The sequence below is a fragment of the Protopterus annectens genome, chromosome 4.part0, assembly GCF_019279795.1.
Source record: "Protopterus annectens isolate FY-2018-M chromosome 4.part0, PAN1.0, whole genome shotgun sequence".
Taxonomy (NCBI): domain Eukaryota; kingdom Metazoa; phylum Chordata; order Ceratodontiformes; family Protopteridae; genus Protopterus; species Protopterus annectens.
In genome coordinates this window covers 418,692,319-418,712,595 of record NC_056733.1, presented here as the reverse complement: position 1 = coordinate 418,712,595, position 20,277 = coordinate 418,692,319, and the positions used below count along the sequence as shown (strand labels likewise).

General features: G+C 39.0%; 1 protein-coding gene across 1 annotated transcript in view; it reads left to right on the top strand.

Annotated features, from left to right (window-relative positions):
• LOC122800254 (HORMA domain-containing protein 1-like) overlaps positions 1–20,277 on the top strand; it is a 2,017,447-nt gene that overhangs the window by 1,282,149 nt on the left and 715,021 nt on the right. The window lies entirely within an intron of this gene.

The following is a 20,277-nucleotide window of genomic DNA, read 5'->3' as shown; positions in this document are numbered from 1 at the left end:
TTATGCCCTAAACCAGGTAATTTAATTTCTGAGTATTTTTCATAGTTAGCTATACTAAGATTAACTTCTTCTCTTCCAGTATCCTCTATTACAATATATTCATTTCAACAGTTACAATACAGTCTGACATATAGGTGTATTTCTATTCTGTCCAGTAGGGGCCACTGTTGATGCATTTTTAACATAAGCAGCTTTACAAATACATTTTCAACACAAGCACCTGTACAAATCAGTTTTATATACAAATGACATATAATTCTTTACAAAATATCAGCTACCTATATCGGCATATGTTACACATCTGCTGTCCTACTTCTCTGGGCATAGCTGGCAATACCTCACATTATCACAAATACCAACAAAAAGACTTTTATTAAGAGCACTTATAATCATCATAGACCCACACAAAGTTATTCAGAACCTGTGGGGGCAAGACTGTTATGCTTCAGCTTTTGAGGTAGTAGAGAGAGCTTTCTTTAATGGAAAAGACATTCTTGCCACCTCAGGTCCACTCTACACTCAGCTGTCTACTGTGGAATCTGGGTCTTATTATCCTATCCTGTTGGGACAGCTGGCCTCATTCAGGGCACTACTGGCACTTCTGAGTCCACTCTGCAACTGGAAGCGAATATGTAAGAGGAGACACCTAAACTGTCCACAAGAGTCCTTAACCAAAGGCAGTAAAGAACAAAAAGTAAAGGACTCCTCCACTGAAAGTACTGCCAAATAAAAATCCAAATAGTAAATCCAAAAGTAAGGCAAGTACTACCACGCTGTTTATGAAGCAACTTCACTTTATTAAAACAATAAAAGCAGTATCATAAGCGCTTTCGGGTAAATCCCTTCATCAGATGATAAAACACTAGTAAAAACATAGTATCTAGTATAGTACAACACAACCAATGAAAATCAATAGTTTACCCTCCTTTTTGCTAGAGCTGGTTTTAAAGGGACAACATCATTTAATTCTGGGGCTTTGTCAGCTCCCAGTCTAAGAATCCATTGCATCTGTTTGTATTCAGTTTCATTGTACAAGTCACTCATTCTTTGACTTCTGTTTACAACACATAACCATAAAGGCAAATACATGATCACTATGCAATTCTATATGTTTGTGCATTGCATTGTGTTCTTTTCTTAGCCTTATATCTGATAGATGCTTAAAAATTCTATCTTTGTCTGCAATTTGTTTTTCCTACATAATGTGCAGTACACTGTTGACAGTTTGCAATATAGACATTTTACGTATTACAGTCAGCTTACATGTTCAAAAAGTACTTCTTGTTGATCCCGGGGTGTATAAAACAGTTTCCTTTTAAAATGTGCTTACAGGCTTTACAGTGTAGGCATGGATAAGTTCCCATCTTCTTGATGCCTGAATTTTTAAAATGCATGGGTTCTTGACATAGAATATCTTTCAATATTTCTTTTAAAAATAAATCTAGGTTGTGTCCCTACAACTCTAGCTATATTCTCATCTGTTAAATGACTTCTCCAGTTGTCTCTAATTATATTACATATACCCCTATATCATTACTGTATGTTGAACTTATTTTTAAACCTTCATTAGCTTTTTGAGCCTCTGCATCTACCTTATTAGGCCATTTTTTACCTCGATATAACCATGGTTTTTCAGTTTGTTTTCTATGGAGACTGCTGTTGTTCATTTCCTTTTTCAGTAGATTTTTGCTGTAACCTCGTGCTTGAAAATTATTATTTAAAGAGTCTGATTCCTGTATAGAGGAATTTTCATTCGTACAAAGTCTGGATATTCTACAGACTTGTCCCTTGACTATGTGTTGGAATACATGTCTAGGGTGCATGCTGTCAAATCTAAGCATGCTGTTGGTCCAACAAGGCTTCCTATATAGTGGTGTCTCTACCTCCCCATTTTCTTTCTTAGTAATACGTTAGTATTCAATAATTGAACTGGAATAATTCAATGAAAATCTGAATAAGCTGGTAGTAGACTCTAAATACTTAACAAAGGATGTTAATTCTGATGTGGTGCACCCCCACAAAAAGAAACCACCGTCCACAAATCTATTATAAAAGAAAAGTTTCTTTCCAATCATGTGCTGCCTCAAATATCACTATATATTCCCAGTATGCCAGGACTAAGTTAGCATATGTGTTCGCACAAGGTGTACCCATAGCTATACCTTGTCTCTGGCAATAATACTTTGTCTGACAAAGAAAAACATTGATGTTAAGTTGTCAATCTCGCCTTCATTCTTGCTTGATGGGTTCGGAGCCGATCCCTCGGCTCCGACTCGGCACTTGCTAAGCTCGAGAGTCACTTTTACCAGCTCGAGGCAGCCCCATATCCCATGATGCAAGGCGGCACCCAGATCTCGTTTGCGTCGCTTATGAGGTCCTCCTTACCAGCTCCTGGTAAGTGATTCACTTTTGGATATTTAGCCCCTTTGTTAAAAACCCTTAATTTAGTTATTAGTTAATTATTTACATTTTGTGACAAAATTCCCTGTCTCTTCTAATATTTTTAGTCAAACTTTACCTATCCCATCCCTCCCTGTTAGGGTGTGTGTGTTTGTTTATAGAAATACCTTTTGGTATTTTATTTAAGTTAAATTTTGACTGGTGTGTGTGTGTGTTTTTCACCTGTGGGGGGTCTATTTTAAAATTACTTCTGCAAAGTGCTCGAAAGGGCAACTTTTCCTGTATTCCGGGCCCTTTACCTGCAAACCCCGTGCTATTTTTATTTTACCGAATTAGGGAAAAAAAAATTATTTTACCTTTTTGCCGGGGGCTCTGGTAAATCGGCCCTTAAAAGAAACTTCCCCCAGGTTCTTTTAACCTCGGGGAGGAGGAGACGGTCCGCTGGAGCCATTTGGCTTGGGGGCCCCGGGCCCCCCATTGGTGGCCCGATTTCCACAATGTCCTGGGGCCCCGGGCCCCACCGTTACTTTTGGGGGGGAGGGCCCCAGCCACTGGCTCCTGGGTCCAATCCCCACTAGTACGGGGTTGATGGCCATTCCAAAGAGGGGGCTTTTGGACCAACTTCCTCCCTCCCTTTTAACGGGCCATGGAGCCTCTTAAGGTTCCAGGTGCTCATATGAGAGTTCAGTGATTCAAGTACAGGTATGGCCCAAATGACATTCCTCCAACAAGATGTTGGTCCCCACCCCAAGTTCCTCCCAAAATTCCCCCGAGCTTTTACTTCTTTAGCACCTGGGGGAAGGATCCCCCTGTTTTGCCCCCCTTTTTTTTTGAATTTTAGAGGGCCGGGTTCCATGGGTTTCCCCCAAAAAGGGGGTGGCCCCCGCCAGCCCCTTTCCCCTTGGGCCCCCCTTGGTGATCGGTCCAATTTTCCCAACTTCTTTTGGTTGGAGTTTCCACCGGAGCGGGGCTCACCTGCCGGAGGGGAGATTGATGGAAATTCTGGCCACTTTCGCACATTTTCCGATCCCCCCCAAGCCTTTTACATTTTACTTTCCCTTCTACAGGACCCCAAATCCTGCCTATTTCCCCCTTTGGGTTTTCCCCCCTCCGAGGGTTTTATTTTTAGATTCCCGGGGGCTTTAAAGGGAAAGATCCTCTGTCCCTTTTGATTTGTGACAAGGGTTTGATCCCCCCCCGGGTTTCCTTCTCGAATCCCGCTCCTTAAAAAGGGGGAAAACCCACCCAATTCCCCCGGTGGTCGAATAAGGGGTTTGGGTCTCCCCCCCCCTCCTTGGGGGTTCCCCCCGGCCCCCTTAGAGGTTTTTTGGGGGGAGCCCTACTCTGTGGCCTCCCTAACCTTCAAATTTATCAGCCCATAAACTTCCTCACAAGGGGCCCCGTAGTTGGGGGCTGGACCCTTGCAACCTTCCTCCGTATTTAAAAAGGACTCAGGACCTTAAGGGAACGGGTTTTTCCCAGGATTTTTTACTTTTTTACTTTTTCCCCCCAATCCCGAGGGGGAACCTAAACTAAACAATCCCCCTCATCAAAAAAATTCTTCCAGAGGAACCCCAAAATTTTAAAATTTGGGAATATTTTTTTTGGATGGAATAAGCCGAACAGGGGTGGTCAAGAACCGGATGCCTATTATTTTGGATCCCCTTTTTGGCGTTTACAAATTTTCCTTTTTTGGGGACTTTGTTTCCCCAGGTAAGGGTTAAGGTTTCAAGGAAATTTTCGGTTACCTTTTTCCCCCTTTAAACCTTTTAAAAACAAATAAAAGGGGCCAAACCCAAGGGTAATTCAGTGGCAGACCCCAGAGGGAGAGGGGGAAAAAAAATCAACAGAGGGGGCCAAAACCGGGAAACAGAAGGTTTCTAAAGCCCCTTAGATCCCAAATGTTCCCGGTTCCCTCCTTTAGGATCGGGGAAGATTACATGAAAACCGGATTCCCCCCTCAAGAAATGGGTCATATCAATAAGGGAAAATTTTTCGGGGGGCCCCCCCCAAATTCCCCTTAGGCCCCCTCAAGGGGTTCAATTAAATTCAAAACACTCAAAAAGGCCCCCGTTCAATAAATTGACCCAAACTCAAGGCTTTTGGCCCCAAAAAAGCTGGAAAATATTACTCAGAACTAAAATTTCAAAACAAAATTTAATTATTTATAATTTCCCCCTTAAAAACCTGGATGGCTAATAACTTAATTATAATAAAATTACCGGTCCAGGGGTTTTTCCCGGGGGGAGTATTTCCCTTAGGCCCTGCCCCGGTCTCACTAACCCCCGAGGGTTTACCAAAAACAGGCGTGGGAGGTCACCTCCCAAGGATTCCAGGGGTTTGATCTAATTTGTGCCCCAAACCGGATCCTTTCAAACCAGGGGGTTTAAAAAAATTTTTCTTTGGGTTTTCAAAAACATCCTTAGCCCTGGTTTTCCTTCATAAAACAAAACCCGTTCATTAGCTATTTAAACAAAATTTCAACATTGTCATTAATATTTGGCCAACAAAAAAGTAACCAAAAATTTTTAAAGGATTACCTGGGGATTTCTTCTTCCCCGGCCATTCTAAAGCCTTTTCTTCGTTCCCCAAATGGCTCCCAAATTTTTTCCCCCCCAAAATTTGGTGACCAAAATCGGGATCTTCTTGGTGGTAATTCCCAGGGTTAAACAACTTTTCCCCCATCCCCCCCAAAACTTACCCCGGTCCTCCCTTCGGGTGGGGGGTTATCAGGGCAGGGTGGTTTAAGGGCCCCAGTACCCCTTCAATAAAAATTTCCAATGGGGCCTTTTAACCAAATAAGCTTTCCCCATAAAATTCTCCCAAACCATTCTTTTTGGGAATCCAAAAAGGGGGAAACCCGCCTACCCTTTTTTAAGGAATTGGTGGGGGATCTCCTTAGGTTTCTGGAAACGCATTTGGGAAAACCCTTCACGATTACAACTATTTTAGTAGATTTTCAAAAATTATGGAAAGATTTTTTTTAATTCCCCATTTTACTTTTCTACTCCCCAAAAAACCCAAATTAGATTTTTGCCCCCTTTTTACGGATCCCCCAATTACCCCGGGTTTCCCCGGGTTTTTTTTCCTTTCCCCATTTTTCATCCCCCCGGGGCCGAAAACTAGCGAGGCCAAAAGTTCCATTCCCCCCTGGTAAATTTTTCCCCACACATTTTTTTACCTCATTAATGCCAGTCTTCTATTCAAATCGGGAGTGCAGGGAATCCCCTTTTCAACCTACAAGGTTCTATTCCCCCACCAGGTTCCGATTTCCCATTAGGCTATGTATTTAAAATCCCACCAAATTTATACAAGAAAAGGAATTTTCATTCAAGGCCCAAAAATTTTTCCTTTATTTTGGGTTTTACCTTAGCAAATTTTTCATGAGGTTTTTTCCAATAAGGGTTTTTGGGTTTTTTTTTTAGCGGGGTCAATAAATATTATTCCCATAGGGTTGAGGGTTTTAAAGGAAATTTTTTTAAAGCCTCCAACTCCTCCCCTCTGGGGTCTAAAAATTTTCTGAATTTATTCTTTTGACCATTTTCTTGTTTAAATATCTTTCTTGGAAAAATTTTTTCCAGTGGCTATTTCCCCAATGTTTTTCATTTTCTTTCCCCCCTTTTGGTTTTTCCAAAAAGAATTTTAGAAAAATCCTCCTTTAAGTCCCTTGGACTTTGAAAAAAACCTTTTTCCCCTTTTAAAATGTGCTTACAGGCTTTACAGTGTAGGCATGGATAAGTTCCCATCTTCTTGATGCCTGAATTTTTAAAATGCATGGGTTCTTGACATAGAATATCTTTCAATATTTCTTTTAAAAATAAATCTAGGTTGTGTCCCTACAACTCTAGCTATATTCTCATCTGTTAAATGACTTCTCCAGTTGTCTCTAATTATATTACATATACCCCTATATCATTACTGTATGTTGAACTTATTTTTAAACCTTCATTAGCTTTTTGAGCCTCTGCATCTACCTTATTAGGCCATTTTTTACCTCGATATAACCATGGTTTTTCAATTTGTTTTCTATGGAGACTGCTGTTGTTCATTTCCTTTTTCAGTAGATTTTTGCTGTAACCTCGTGCTTGAAAATTATTATTTAAAGAGTCTGATTCCTGTATAGAGGAATTTTCATTCGTACAAAGTCTGGATATTCTACAGACTTGTCCCTTGACTATGTGTTGGAATACATGTCTAGGGTGCATGCTGTCAAATCTAAGCATGCTGTTGGTCCAACAAGGCTTCCTATATAGTGGTGTCTCTACCTCCCCATTTTCTTTCTTAGCAATACGTTAGTATTCAATAATTGAACTGGAATAATTCAATGAAAATCTGAATAAGCTGGTAGTAGACTCTAAATACTTAACAAAGGATGTTAATTCTGATGTGGTGCACCCCCACAAAAAGAAACCACCGTCCACAAATCTATTATAAAAGAAAAGTTTCTTTCCAATCATGTGCTGCCTCAAATATCACTATATATTCCCAGTATGCCAGGACTAAGTTAGCATATGTGTTCGCACAAGGTGTACCCATAGCTATACCTTGTCTCTGGCAATAATACTTTGTCTGACAAATAAAAACATTGTTTTGTAATACTAGCCTTAATAAGGAACATAACCATATATTTTCATCTATATGTATATTCACCTTTTTGTTCAGTATTTCTTCTATGGCAGTAATACCATATTGATTTTCTATGACAGTGAACAAATTCTTTACATCTAGAGTAACAAACATGTAGGAAATGCCACTGTTCTCTTGTAAATAAACACCCAATGATTCCAGAAATGTAGCAGTGTCTTTCAAAATTCTAGGGAAGGTTTGTAACATTGGTCTGAGAGTGCATTCTAACCAGATAGAAATATTTTCTGTTACCCAACCCCTACCCGATACTATAGGTCTCATGGGTGGTGTTTTGAGATCCTTATGAATTTTTGGTAAGGATTTAAAGACTGGGATAGTGGGATGTTGTATATATAAAAATATCAGCAGCTCATGATCCATCAAACCAGTTTTTTCCATGTTAAATAAAGATTTGTGCACTTTTTGTATGTAAAAATTTACCATTAGTGGAGACAGCTGAAGAAAATTCAATTTGTCAGCTAGCAACAGATCTATTTATGCATTATAAAACTCCTTGCTAAGTACAACAGCACCACCCTTATCAGCAGATTTTAAAACTAGGTTGGTATTATTCTGTAGCTCTTGCAATGCATTTCTATGTGGTCAGTGGTCTAAGTTAAAATACATAGATCTATGTGTATTCTGTAGATACTGTTCAATTTCACGTTCACATGATTTAACAAACAACAACAGTGTAGGATTTAAAGTAGATGAAAAAGTGCTAGGTTGCTTCAATACATGAGGTGTTTGAACACTGTTGGGGTCATTAAACATTTGCTTCAACATTACATTCCATGCAAAATGTAGCAGCTCAGGTATTAAAGTGCAAACGTGTGTCCCTGTACTCAGTACAAAATTAAACCCTTGCTTAACACTGATAGCTGTAATTCAGAAATAGAAATACCTGAAATATTATGAACATTGCAAAAATTGCATGCATTATCAACAGTCAATTGGAAGTCCGTCGTCTCTTGTAGTTCTTGTCCATCTGATGTGAAAAACTCTTCTTCTGAGAATTCTTCTTCACCGGTGCTGGTAATGTGAAAAAAGAAGAAGATGGAGAAAAGGAAGCAGGTGTGACAACAGCTGCAGGCATCTTGGCACTTTGTGGAAAAGTCCAGCCTGTCACTTTGAGACTCATCCATTTAGCCAGCTGTAGTGCCCAGATTAACGTCCACAAATGTTTCTCCTTCAGTCACTGTCTCAGTGTGCTTTCACCAGGCTTCCACTTATTCAAGCCAGAGATTACTTGCGCCACCTCTGTCTCCAACTGGGCATTACCATAAATCTCTCCAAGTCTCAGCTCTACCCTGTGTAGACTCTGGCAAATTTACCGCAAACAAGATTGGAGACTTTAAGGAAACAAACATTACACATCCTTACTCCTCATTCACAACCAGCTGGGTTCGATGGCAGCCTCCATAGAACTGGTTTCCTAAGCCTGCTTTCATATGAGAGTACTACAGTGGAATATAGTGGTACAGCAGTCAATAAGACACCAGCCACTGACACTCCCATTCGCATCACAGATGTTTGCAGATGTCACATAGCATGATGGATTCATGCCGAGGAAGTTTCTCAGAGCCATCCTTTCACACTTTCCTCTCCCAAGGCCACACTGACTATGGATGCCTCCCGGCTAGGTTGGGGGGGCATTATTTGGGAAGGAAAGTTTAAGACAGATGGCCCCAAAACAGGACAGTATTCACATCAGTGTCCTAGAAATAAGAGCAGTCCTATTGACGTTGCAGCCATTTCAAGATGTTCTCACTCTAGGGATGATTGCAGTTCAAATGGACAAACATGTCTCTGGTATGGTACGTCAGCAAACGGGGGGGGGAGCAAGTCTTACCCACTTTGCCAGGAGGCAGTGAGAGCTTGGCAATGGGCACTCTCTTCTGGCCACTTTTTCTTGGCAACACATATTCCAGGAAAAACATCATGCTGACAGCCAAACTGAGCAGGTCTATCTTACTTTCTCACGAGTAGGCTATCAATCAGCTAGTGGCAGAAATTATATTTTGCCAATGAGATCATCTCTACTAGAAAGATTTATAAAAACAAATAGAAAAGATTTTCTGTTTGGCTCCATCAAAGACATTTAGATTCCTTTTCTGTTCTTATTTCAGTGATTTCTGTTTGGACACATCAAAGACATTTAGATTCCTTTTCTGTTCTTATTTCAGTGAGTCTCGATTTACTGGCTTCCATCTTCAATGATGGGGCTAGTTACTTGACTGTCAGATTGCAAATGGCTGCCATCTGAAATTTTCAGCTGGGTGTGGATCATTCATCTCTCGCTTCTTTAAAGTTGCGAAAAGCTTGCCTTAAGGGTACGATGCTGTTTCTTCCTCCAGTTCATGACCCCATACCTCTGTGGGACCTTGCACTCATCCTTCAAACTCTTACTCAGCCACTTATTCTACCTTCAGCAAGGACAGAGTTAAAGTTCTTGTTCTGGTAAACTCTTTTTCTTGTCACCATTACTTCAGCTAGATGGGTATCTGAACTCCAGGTACTTTCTTCTCATCCACGTTACCTGATTTTTCACAAGGATAGGGTATCTCTTTGGATTAACTCTTCCTTTCTACCTAAAGTGATATCAGAAGCAAACCTCAACCTCTCAATTAACCTACCAGTCTTCTTTCTAATTTTTCTAACAAGGAAGAATACATACACAAAGAAATGGAATAGCCACCAAAGGAATTGAAAATAAATTAACGAGAAATGAAATAAAGTGCAATGTAGTCAATTTAAAAGATCCGACAAAGATCACGTGACTGATCAAATGAATCAGAATGAACAAACTATCAAACTAAAGCATATACTTAAAGCCGTAAACACATCCTAGTAAGTACGTGTGTAAAACAGAAAGATCCAATGTTTTAATTAGGTAATTCATTAAGACATTTGCTCAGAAGTATAAAATCCACTTTAGACAAAAGCATAAATAACAGTAAAATTAATACACAAATTATAACCTTTGTGCCAGTAAAAAGCACTTAAGGTTAATATAACAGAAGATAGCACAGCAAACCAACAGAGCTAGTCGACAGCGTAAATAAATAAAAATGAAAAAATTCAATCACCATGAAACGCTGTCACAAACGGCTACGCAGTATTGTTGTAACTCAAAGAAGCTTAATGTTATACTCCAAATGTCACAGGTACTACTCCAAATGAAGGAAATCGTAGTCAGCGATCCAACAATGAAATGAAATCCACAGGTACTACTCCCATACAGGAAATTGTAGTCAATAATCCAAATAGAATAGGAAAAACACAGCTTTATTCACAGGATAACATAAAAAGTAAGCGCTTTCTCCGTTAGGCTTCCTCAGACTTTACAAATTACATTCAATAACAGCCATTCAAATAGTCCGCCCTGTTCAATAATTGGTGGACCCTAATTAAAAACATACAACAGACTTAAAGCGCTACAAGCAACATAAAAGTCATGCTAATAAATATCTAAAAACATACTAGTAAATACTTAAAAATTTACATAAAACATTCCTAAAATATAGTGTATAAACTATAAACATACTAATAACAATACCTTTGAGGATGACTACATTTACATAAATATATTATTATGTTAATAGGTTATCTTGGTCTAAAGACCCTTCTGCCCTTCAAAAAAGGTTTAATGTGGACTTTATCATTAAGGCCTGGTGGCTCGTCAGCTCTCCATCTGATGATCCATCTGAGTTCACATTCCAGGGTCTGGTTGATTAAGTCACCTCCTCTATAGTTAATAGCTAAGTGTTGTATGATACTAAAATTAAAAATGTGGTCGGGACCTGTTACTTTACTGTGCTTAGCTAATGCATTGAACTCTGACCCTATTCTAATATGGTAATTGTGTTCCCTGATACGATCTTTAAAAGCCCTGTTGGTTTTCCCTACATAAAACGAAGGGCATGCTTCACATCTAGCTAAATAAACAACATTTTTACTATTGCAGTTGGCGTCAGTATTAAAATAAAATGTATGTCCAGTAACCGGATGTACAAATGTTAACTCCTTATTAATATACCTACAATGATTACACGTACCGCAGGGTACTGTGTTCCTATCTATTCTGGGGACTATCTGCTTATGACCTATATTCCTCGGTTTGCATAGTAGCCTCTTTAAGTTAGGTTTATTTCTAAAAGTAATTTTTGGCTGAGGCCCCACTATTCTGGCAATCTCACTGTCAGATAGTAATATGTCCCAATGTTTGGAAAACATACCCCTCACTTCCTTTGTATCTCTGGTAAAGGACATTACAGGCCTAACCTCCATTCCACAGGGTTGCGGGCTTTCATCAGGGTACTCAGATTGATCAGAAAAATAGGGTCTAGCTCTAGTAGAACGCAGGTCATTTACTTCCAAAATGACCTTCTCAATCAAATTATAGTCATATCCCCTATCAATAAATCTCTTCCTCAATTCTTCTATTTCCTTTTTGTAACCATCTTCCATAGGATTGTACCTGGACGCTCTCATGAACTGACCTTTTAATATATTATGGAAAATATGGGTGGGGTGCATACTACCCCTATAAAGGAGTGTATTCCGGTGACATAACTTGCGATGAACTGAAGTGTTAAGAAGTCCATTATCTAACCTGAATACATCTACATCTAAGTAGGAAATCCTATTGTCAGAATAATTCAAGGTAAACTCCAGAAATTCAGTGGAGGAATTCATAAACCCCACAAAAGTCCTAAGCATGTCTACATCCCCAAACCAAATAAAGAAAAGGTCGTCCACAAATCTACGGTATAAACCTACAAATTTTTTAAACAAGACTGACTCATATAGGAATTTATCCTCCCATGCTGCCATAACAAGGTTGGCGTAGCTATTGGCACAAGAAGTGCCCATAGCTACGCCATCCTTCTGTAAATAAAAATCTTCACCAAAAACAAACACATTGTTGGATAATATCATTTCCAAATATAATGTTAGCAAGTCTATCTTATTTGCCGAAAAATCAGAGTGCAAACGTAAATAATCTTGTATATAGCAAATGCCTGTATCATTAGGTATCACTGTAAATAAACTAACAACATCTAAAGTAACCAAAAGATATTGTTTCCCTTCATCTAGGCTGCTAATGTATGTATATAAATCCAACAAAAATTGTTTACTATCTCTAAGTATGCAATTATTCATGTCAACCAAGGGTCTAAGAGTCATCTCTGTGTAAATAGATAAAGGTTCAGTCACCCACCCCTGTCCAGCTACAATCGGTCTCATGGGAGGGTTAGTTCGAGATTTATGTATCTTGGGTAGCCCCTGTATAACTGGTACGACTGGATTCTCAACCTTAAAATATTGGTATAACTCCTCAGTAATGCTTGAGGATATGAGAAGGTCATCAAGTGTATAATAGACATCAAAAACTTTCTGTCTAACTATCCCCTGATCTATTTTGTCATAGAATTTTTTATCGCTTAGAAGTTGAACCATTCTATCATTGTAATCAAATGAGTCCATTAGTACGATGGGGCCACCCTTATCAGCTGGTCTGATGACAAGCATGTCATCATTTCTTAGATCCTTCAGTGCTTTTCTTTGTTTATAGTTTAAGTTCCGACCATGATTCATATACTTGTGTGTCTGGAAGTAAGTATAAATATTATTTTCTATGACTTTACCAAAAACATCTATCACCGGATGTAGCTGGGGTACATAAGTACTATTAGGGCGGAACCGAGGAACCTGATTGACATCATTATTTGAGCCATAATCTAGTTTAAGTTGAACATTCCTGGTAAACATTTTAGTATCAATAACCAAGTCTACAACATTATCTCCACAGGTAGGTATAAAACTTAGACCCTTATTCAACACTTGTATTTCATCTTCATTCAAGGTTTTACTAGAGAGGTTCACTATTAATGAGGAGTCCTCTCCCACATCTTTTTTAGTGTGGGTCCATTGTAATCTTCTACCGACCCCTTCCTTTTGTGTCTGCCCCTGCTTACTGAGCGTTTTCTTTCTAAATATTGTCCTTGTGCTATCGGGAAAGGGATATTACCCTTCTGTGCTGATACATTTTCAGTTCTTCCCCCTGAAGTAATTTTAGGTCTAACCACAACTTCTCTAGAATTCTGCGTATTATTATCATTTAGAAGTGGGTTACTTATATCCTCCCTTCTCCCTTGTTGTGCTACTGGGCTTTTAATATTGCCCTGTATAAATGTGTCACCTTCAACCTCTTGGGTGTTATTCCTCCCTTCTGTTAATGACACCGATATCCCAGCTACAGTTTCTATTGTATCATTCACATTAGCTGTCTGGACAATATGGTTGTTAGTCGTTGAATCTGAAACAGAATTCTGTGCAAGTTGTTCCAAGGGCGTCCGTACGGAGGCCCTAGAAGCAGCTAACGTATAGCTGCCTCAGTTATTAGGAGCTGTACTGAATGCGTTTCTATTCTGTTCTCTAGGCCAAGTAAATACTTGATTACTACTAAACTCCCTAACATCCCTACTAATTTTCACCTTCTTCTGTTCTATTAAACGGTTCTCAAATAAGAAAACATCATCAATTACTCGTTCTACTTGATTATGCATATATACATTAACACATTTCTTATTAATATCATAAAAACATTGATTAACAAGATTTTTCAACGTTTCCTCTTCAGGTGTGTGATAATCGATAAGTAATTTCATATAACTGTAGCTTAATTCAATATTAAGCTGCTGCCATTTAAAGAGAAGATCAGGGAATCTATTCCCCGATGTGGGCATTTTTAAAATACGAAGCCCACGAGGTACAATTTTCTTTTTAAGGCAGGCTTCAAAGTACTGCCGCTGTACCTGTAATTTTTTAAGTTTCATGAAGGCGACCTCAAGTTCTTGTAAATCCTTAGTGATATTCAGAGAAGTATTCGAAATATCTGCATTGCCGTCAGGTTCAATATTCGGTTGAAAATCCAAAAGTACATTGTCTCTACCAGCCAAGCAAGCTTGAAAGCGTAGAACGCCCTTGCTCGCATTCTCTTTGTCCGTAGCTACTGGTGCGTAGGGAAGTTCAATATTAGAACTGCTGATGTTAGCCATTTCTTAGGTTGCTGTGCACAAGAAATATAAAGTAAAAAACACAACAGAAGATAGCACAGCAAACCAACAGAGCTAGTCGGCAGCGTAAATAAATAAAAATGAAAAAATTCAATCACCATGAAACGCTGTCACAAACGGCAACGCAGTATTGTTGTAACTCAAAGAAGCTTAATGTTATACTCCAAATGTCACAGGTACTACTCCAAATGAAGGAAATCGTAGTCAGCGATCCAACAATGAAATGAAATCCACAGGTACTACTCCCATACAGGAAATTGTAGTCAATAATCCAAATAGAATAGGAAAAACACAGCTTTATTCACAGGATAACATAAAAGTAGCGCTTTGCGTTAGGCTTCCTCAGACTTTACAAATTACATTCAATAACAGCCATTCAAATAGTCCGCCCTGTTCAATAATTGGTGGACCCTAATTAAAACATACAACAGACTTAAAGCGCTACAAGCAACATAAAGTCATGCTAATAAATATCTAAAAACATACTAGTAAATACTTAAAAATTTACATAAAACATTCCTAAAATATAGTGTATAAACTATAAACATACTAATAACAATACCTTTGAGGATGACTACATTTACATAAATATATTATTATGTTAATAGGTTATCTTGGTCTAAAGACCCTTCTGCCCTTCAAAAGGTTTAATGTGGACTTTATCATTAGGCCTGGTGGCCGTCAGCTCTCCATCTGATGATCCATCTGAGTTCACATTCAGGGTCTGGTTGATTAAGTCACCTCCTCTATAGTTAATAGCTAAGTGTTGTATGATACTAAAATTAAAAATGTGGTGGGACCTGTTACTTTACTGTGCTTAGCTAATGCATTGAACTCTGACCCTATTCTAATATGGTAATTGTGTTCCGATACGATCTTTAAAGCCCTGTTGGTTTCCTACATAAAAAGGGCATGCTTCACATCTAGCTAAATAAACAACATTTTACTATTGCAGTTGGTGTCAGTATTAAAATAAAATGTATGTCCAGTAACTGGATGTACAAATGTTAACTCCTTATTAATACCTACAATGATTACCGCACGAGGGTACTGTGTTCCTATCTATTCTGGGGACTATCTGCTTATGACCTATATTCCTCGGTTTGCATAGTAGCCTCTTTAAGTTAGGTTTATTTCTAAAGTAATTTTTGGCTGAGGCCCCACTATTCTGGCAATCTCACTGTCAGATAGTAATATGTCCCAATGTTTGGAAAACATACCCCTCACTTCGTATCTCTGGTAAAGGACATTACAGGCCTAACCTCCATTCCACAGGGTTGCGGGCTTTCATCAGGGTACTCAGATTGATCAGAAAAATAGGGTCTAGCTCTAGTAGAGCAGGTCATTTACTTCCAAAATGACCTTCTCAATCAAATTATAGTCATATCCTATCAATAAATCTCTTCCTCAATTCTTCTATTTCCTTTTTGTAACCATCTTCCATAGGATTGTACCTCGCTCTCATGAACTGACCTTTTAATATATTATGGAAAATATGGGTGGGGTGCATACTACCCCTATAAAGGAGTGTATTCCGGTGACATAACTTGCGATGAACTGAAGTGTTAAGAAGTCCATTATCTAACCTGAATACATCTACATCTAAGTAGGAAATCCTATTGTCAGAATAATTCAAGGTAAACTTCAGAAATTCAGTGGAGGAATTCATAAACCCACAAAGTCCTAAGCATGTCTCATCCCCCAAATAAAGAAAGGTCGTCCACAAATCTGTTTACACAGATTTGTGACCTTTTCTTTATTTGGTTTGGGGATGTAGACATGCTTAGGACTTTTGTGGGGTTTATGAATTCCTCCACTGAATTTCTGAAGTTTACCTTGAATTATTCTGACAATAGGATTTCCTACTTAGATGTAGATGTATTCAGGTTAGATAATGGACTTCTTAACACTTCAGTTCATCGCAAGTTATGTCACCGGAATACACTCCTTTATAGGGGTAGTATGCACCCCACCCATATTTTCCATAATATATTAAAAGGTCAGTTCATGAGAGCGTCCAGGTACAATCCTATGGAAGATGGTTACAAAAAGGAAATAGAAGAATTGAGGAAGAGATTTATTGATAGGGGATATGACTATAATTTGATTGAGAAGGTCATTTTGGAAGTAAATGACCTGCTCTACTAGAGCTAGACCCTATTTTTCTGATCAATCTGAGTACCCTGATGAAAGCCCGCAACCCTGTGGAATGGAGGTTAGGCCTGTAATGTCCTTTACCAGAGATACGAAGGAAGTGAGGGGTATGTTTTCCAAACATTGGGACATATTACTATCTGACAGTGAGATTGCCAGAATAGTGGGGCCTCAGCCAAAAATTACTTTTAGAAATAAACCTAACTTAAAGAGGCTACTATGCAAACCGAGGAATATAGGTCATAAGCAGATAGTCCCCAGAATAGATAGGAACACAGTACCCTGCGGTACGTGTAATCATTGTAGGTATATTAATAAGGAGTTAACATTTGTACATCCGGTTACTGGACATACATTTTATTTTAATACTGACGCCAACTGCAATAGTAAAAATGTTGTTTATTTAGCTAGATGTGAAGCATGCCCTTCGTTTTATGTAGGGAAAACCAACAGGGCTTTTAAAGATCGTATCAGGGAACACAATTACCATATTAGAATAGGGTCAGAGTTCAATGCATTAGCTAAGCACAGTAAAGTAACAGGTCCCGACCACATTTTTAATTTTAGTATCATACAACACTTAGCTATTAACTATAGAGGAGGTGACTTAATCAACCAGACCCTGGAATGTGAACTCAGATGGATCATCAGATGGAGAGCTGACGAGCCACCAGGCCTTAATGATAAAGTCCACATTAAACCTTTTTTGAAGGGCAGAAGGGTCTTTAGACCAAGATAACCTATTAACATAATAATATATTTATGTAAATGTAGTCATCCTCAAAGGTATTGTTATTAGTATGTTTATAGTTTATACACTATATTTTAGGAATGTTTTATGTAAATTTTTAAGTATTTACTAGTATGTTTTTAGATATTTATTAGCATGACTTTTATGTTGCTTGTAGCGCTTTAAGTCTGTTGTATGTTTTTAATTAGGGTCCACCAATTATTGAACAGGGCGGACTATTTGAATGGCTGTTATTGAATGTAATTTGTAAAGTCTGAGGAAGCCTAACGGCGAAAGCGCTTACTTTTTATGTTATCCTGTGAATAAAGCTGTGTTTTTCCTATTCTATTTGGATTATTGACTACAATTTCCTGTATGGGAGTAGTACCTGTGGATTTCATTTCATTGTTGGATCGCTGACTACGATTTCCTTCATTTGGAGTAGTACCTGTGACATTTGGAGTATAACATTAAGCTTCTTTGAGTTACAACAATACTGCGTAGCCGTTTATGACAGCGTTTCATGGTGATTGAACTTAAGGTTAATATGTTCATTGAGTCCTGGTTTCTTATCGGCTGCAAGCCTGATCTGCCATTCAGCCACACGGCATTCAAGCAGAACATTAAAGTTACCAATAAACTCATGGCACTCAAGCAGAACATAAAGTTACCAATAACATTTTCTGTGTTCACTTTGTCTAGAACAAAAAAAAATTAAACTTTCTAAAATCAGTCCATAAGCGAGAGTGTCTGGCTAATGCGTTGTTGTCTTTCTTTCTGCTAACCAGAGTATGTTCGTATATCCATTTAGAAAGCTTTCTAATGGTCTTCCCAGTATAAAAGCTACTACATGTTTCACAGCTAACTAAATAAACAATGCCACAAGAATTACAGTCATATCTGTCTCTAGCAATAGTTTTGTTCATACCATGTACAGATATGCTGGAAAAATTGTTAATATATCTGCAGTATTTACACCTTCTGCATTTGAAGGTACCAAATGTAGAAATGCCACCTGAACCAGAAAGTTTAACTCTTTCAAACATATTTTTAACATTCCAAGATTTATTGTATGTTAAAGAAGGTACATTTCCTAATGCTTCAGCCATTTCGTGATTAACTAGAATCATTTTCCAATTATTCTGCATGATGAGATTGATCATGACACTTACATTGTTTTGAAGCTTGATCAACTAAAAATGGTCTACTTTTTTGGTATTCCAAAAGTACATAAAGACCGCAACAATCCTCCTTTTTAACTGGTTTGCATTCAGCAGAATGGCATGGCTTTTTGGAGATCCCTTGTCTCAAGACATCAATCTAGACCTCTTGACTTATCCTGGAGAAGTACACCATCTGAATTTCTTGAGTATGAGCTTTACATCTTTAACACTACCAACTTCTTATGTTTTAAAAGTGAAATAGCCTCCCAAATTCACTATTTGGACACAACCCTTAATAAACTTACATCTGGGGGTATAGGAACTGCACACCATAAGAAACTTGTCAAGAGGAATACATACTTACACATATGCATCCCTCTTACTTATATAATAATATTGTTAGAAATCAATTAACAAGGGTAGCGAGACTAAGCACTGACCATAACGCCATGCTTACATAAATGCAGACTATGGCTAATGACTTTGCCAACAGGGGTTATAAAATCAACAGTGTTAACGCCATTGACAATTAGATCCTAAATAAATGAGATACAGAGTATAAACCCCTTTTTTGTAGCATTTCATAACAAGAACTTATTACACAATGTAAGCAAACACCTAGATGCCGATATACCCTTATATGCAATATGAACACGTCCAGTGTTAAACAAATTATTTGCAAGTATTGGCCTATTCTAATAGTTATTCCACAGCCTAGTAATGTTTTAGATGAAACAATTAGATGTAATGGAATCCTATCTCGCCTACATTCACAACTGATGGGTTCGGAGCCGATCCATTGGCTCAGACTCGGCCAACTAGTATACTAGAACGAAGTCTCTTATTGGCTGGGCTACCCTCTATCCCAGGATGCACCACACCTGCTTCCCCAGATCTCGTTTGCCGCTTTACAAGCTAGACGTGGTCTCGACTTGGCTGGAGCTAAGTGTATTTTTTCTTATTTTTTTCTGGTCTTTTGACCTGGGGTTTCTTCATAAATTCAATCAACAGCTGTTTTAACAGCTATTCTGTGTATTGTTTGAGTGTTATTGGCAGTTTTTGTATCTGTTGGTATTTCGGGCAAGGCCTGTTTAAGTTAGAGGGCCTTTGCCCTTCTTAGTGGAGTGAGTGTGTTGTCTATTTTTACTCCTTTTCTTCTCCGGGTAAAGCCCGTTTAAGTTAGAGGGCTTTTGCCTGTTGTTGTGTTCCCTTGCTGTTGTTGTTCTCTCCTGTGAGGTAAACCTTGTCTTCAGAGGGCTCGCGCCCTTTTCTCGCACTCTAACAGTTTTTGGTCAAGTACTGTTCTTTGGGTGGCAGTTAGATTGTTCACTAAAATGTCTAAAGAGCAGAAATCTGGGTTTAAAAAGTGCACTAGGTGCAATTATAAAATGTCTATCACGGATAGTCATGCCATTTGCGTGTATTGTTTAGGGCCAAAGCATTTGCAAGAGACATGTAGTGTGTGTCATGCCTTTTCCGCTAGGGTTCTCCAAGAACATAAAAATAAATTAATCCTGAAGGGCCTTATTAAGCCCTCCTTTGAGGAAGCTTTGGCTTCATCTTCTGCTACTGCTTCTAAAAAGAAAAGGTCGTCGGCTCCGACCAGTTCGTCAGAGCCGACTACTAAGAAGCATAAGTCGACCTCTTCTTCCTCGGCTCCACTGACTTCGGAGCCGAGGGTCGAAGGGTCTGCCTCGATGCCTCCTTCCTCGGCTCCATTAGTTTCGGAGCCGCAGGTTGGAGCATTGAGAGGCGAATCACCTCCCTCGGCTCCATTGGTCTCGGAGCCGATGGAGGTGTGCAGCTCAGACTCTTCCCCCTCGGCTCCGAAAGCTCCTTCGGCGCCGATCCTTATTCATACTGTGTCGGAGCCGGCGCCGATAGTGTTGGAGCCCTTTCGGAGCCGGTCCCCTACCTTGTCTGAGCCGAGAGAGAAGTTGTCTCGACCCCTTTCTACTTCCTCTAGATCCTCCAAATTATCTGATTCGGATTTGGATAGAGTTATTCAGAGGCTTTTCCAGTCTTCGGTTTTCGCAAAAATGGTCTCGGCTCCAGCCCATTCGGCCCCGGAGCCAATCCCCCCCTCGAAGCTTTCGATTCCTCCTCCAACTTCCTCGGAGCC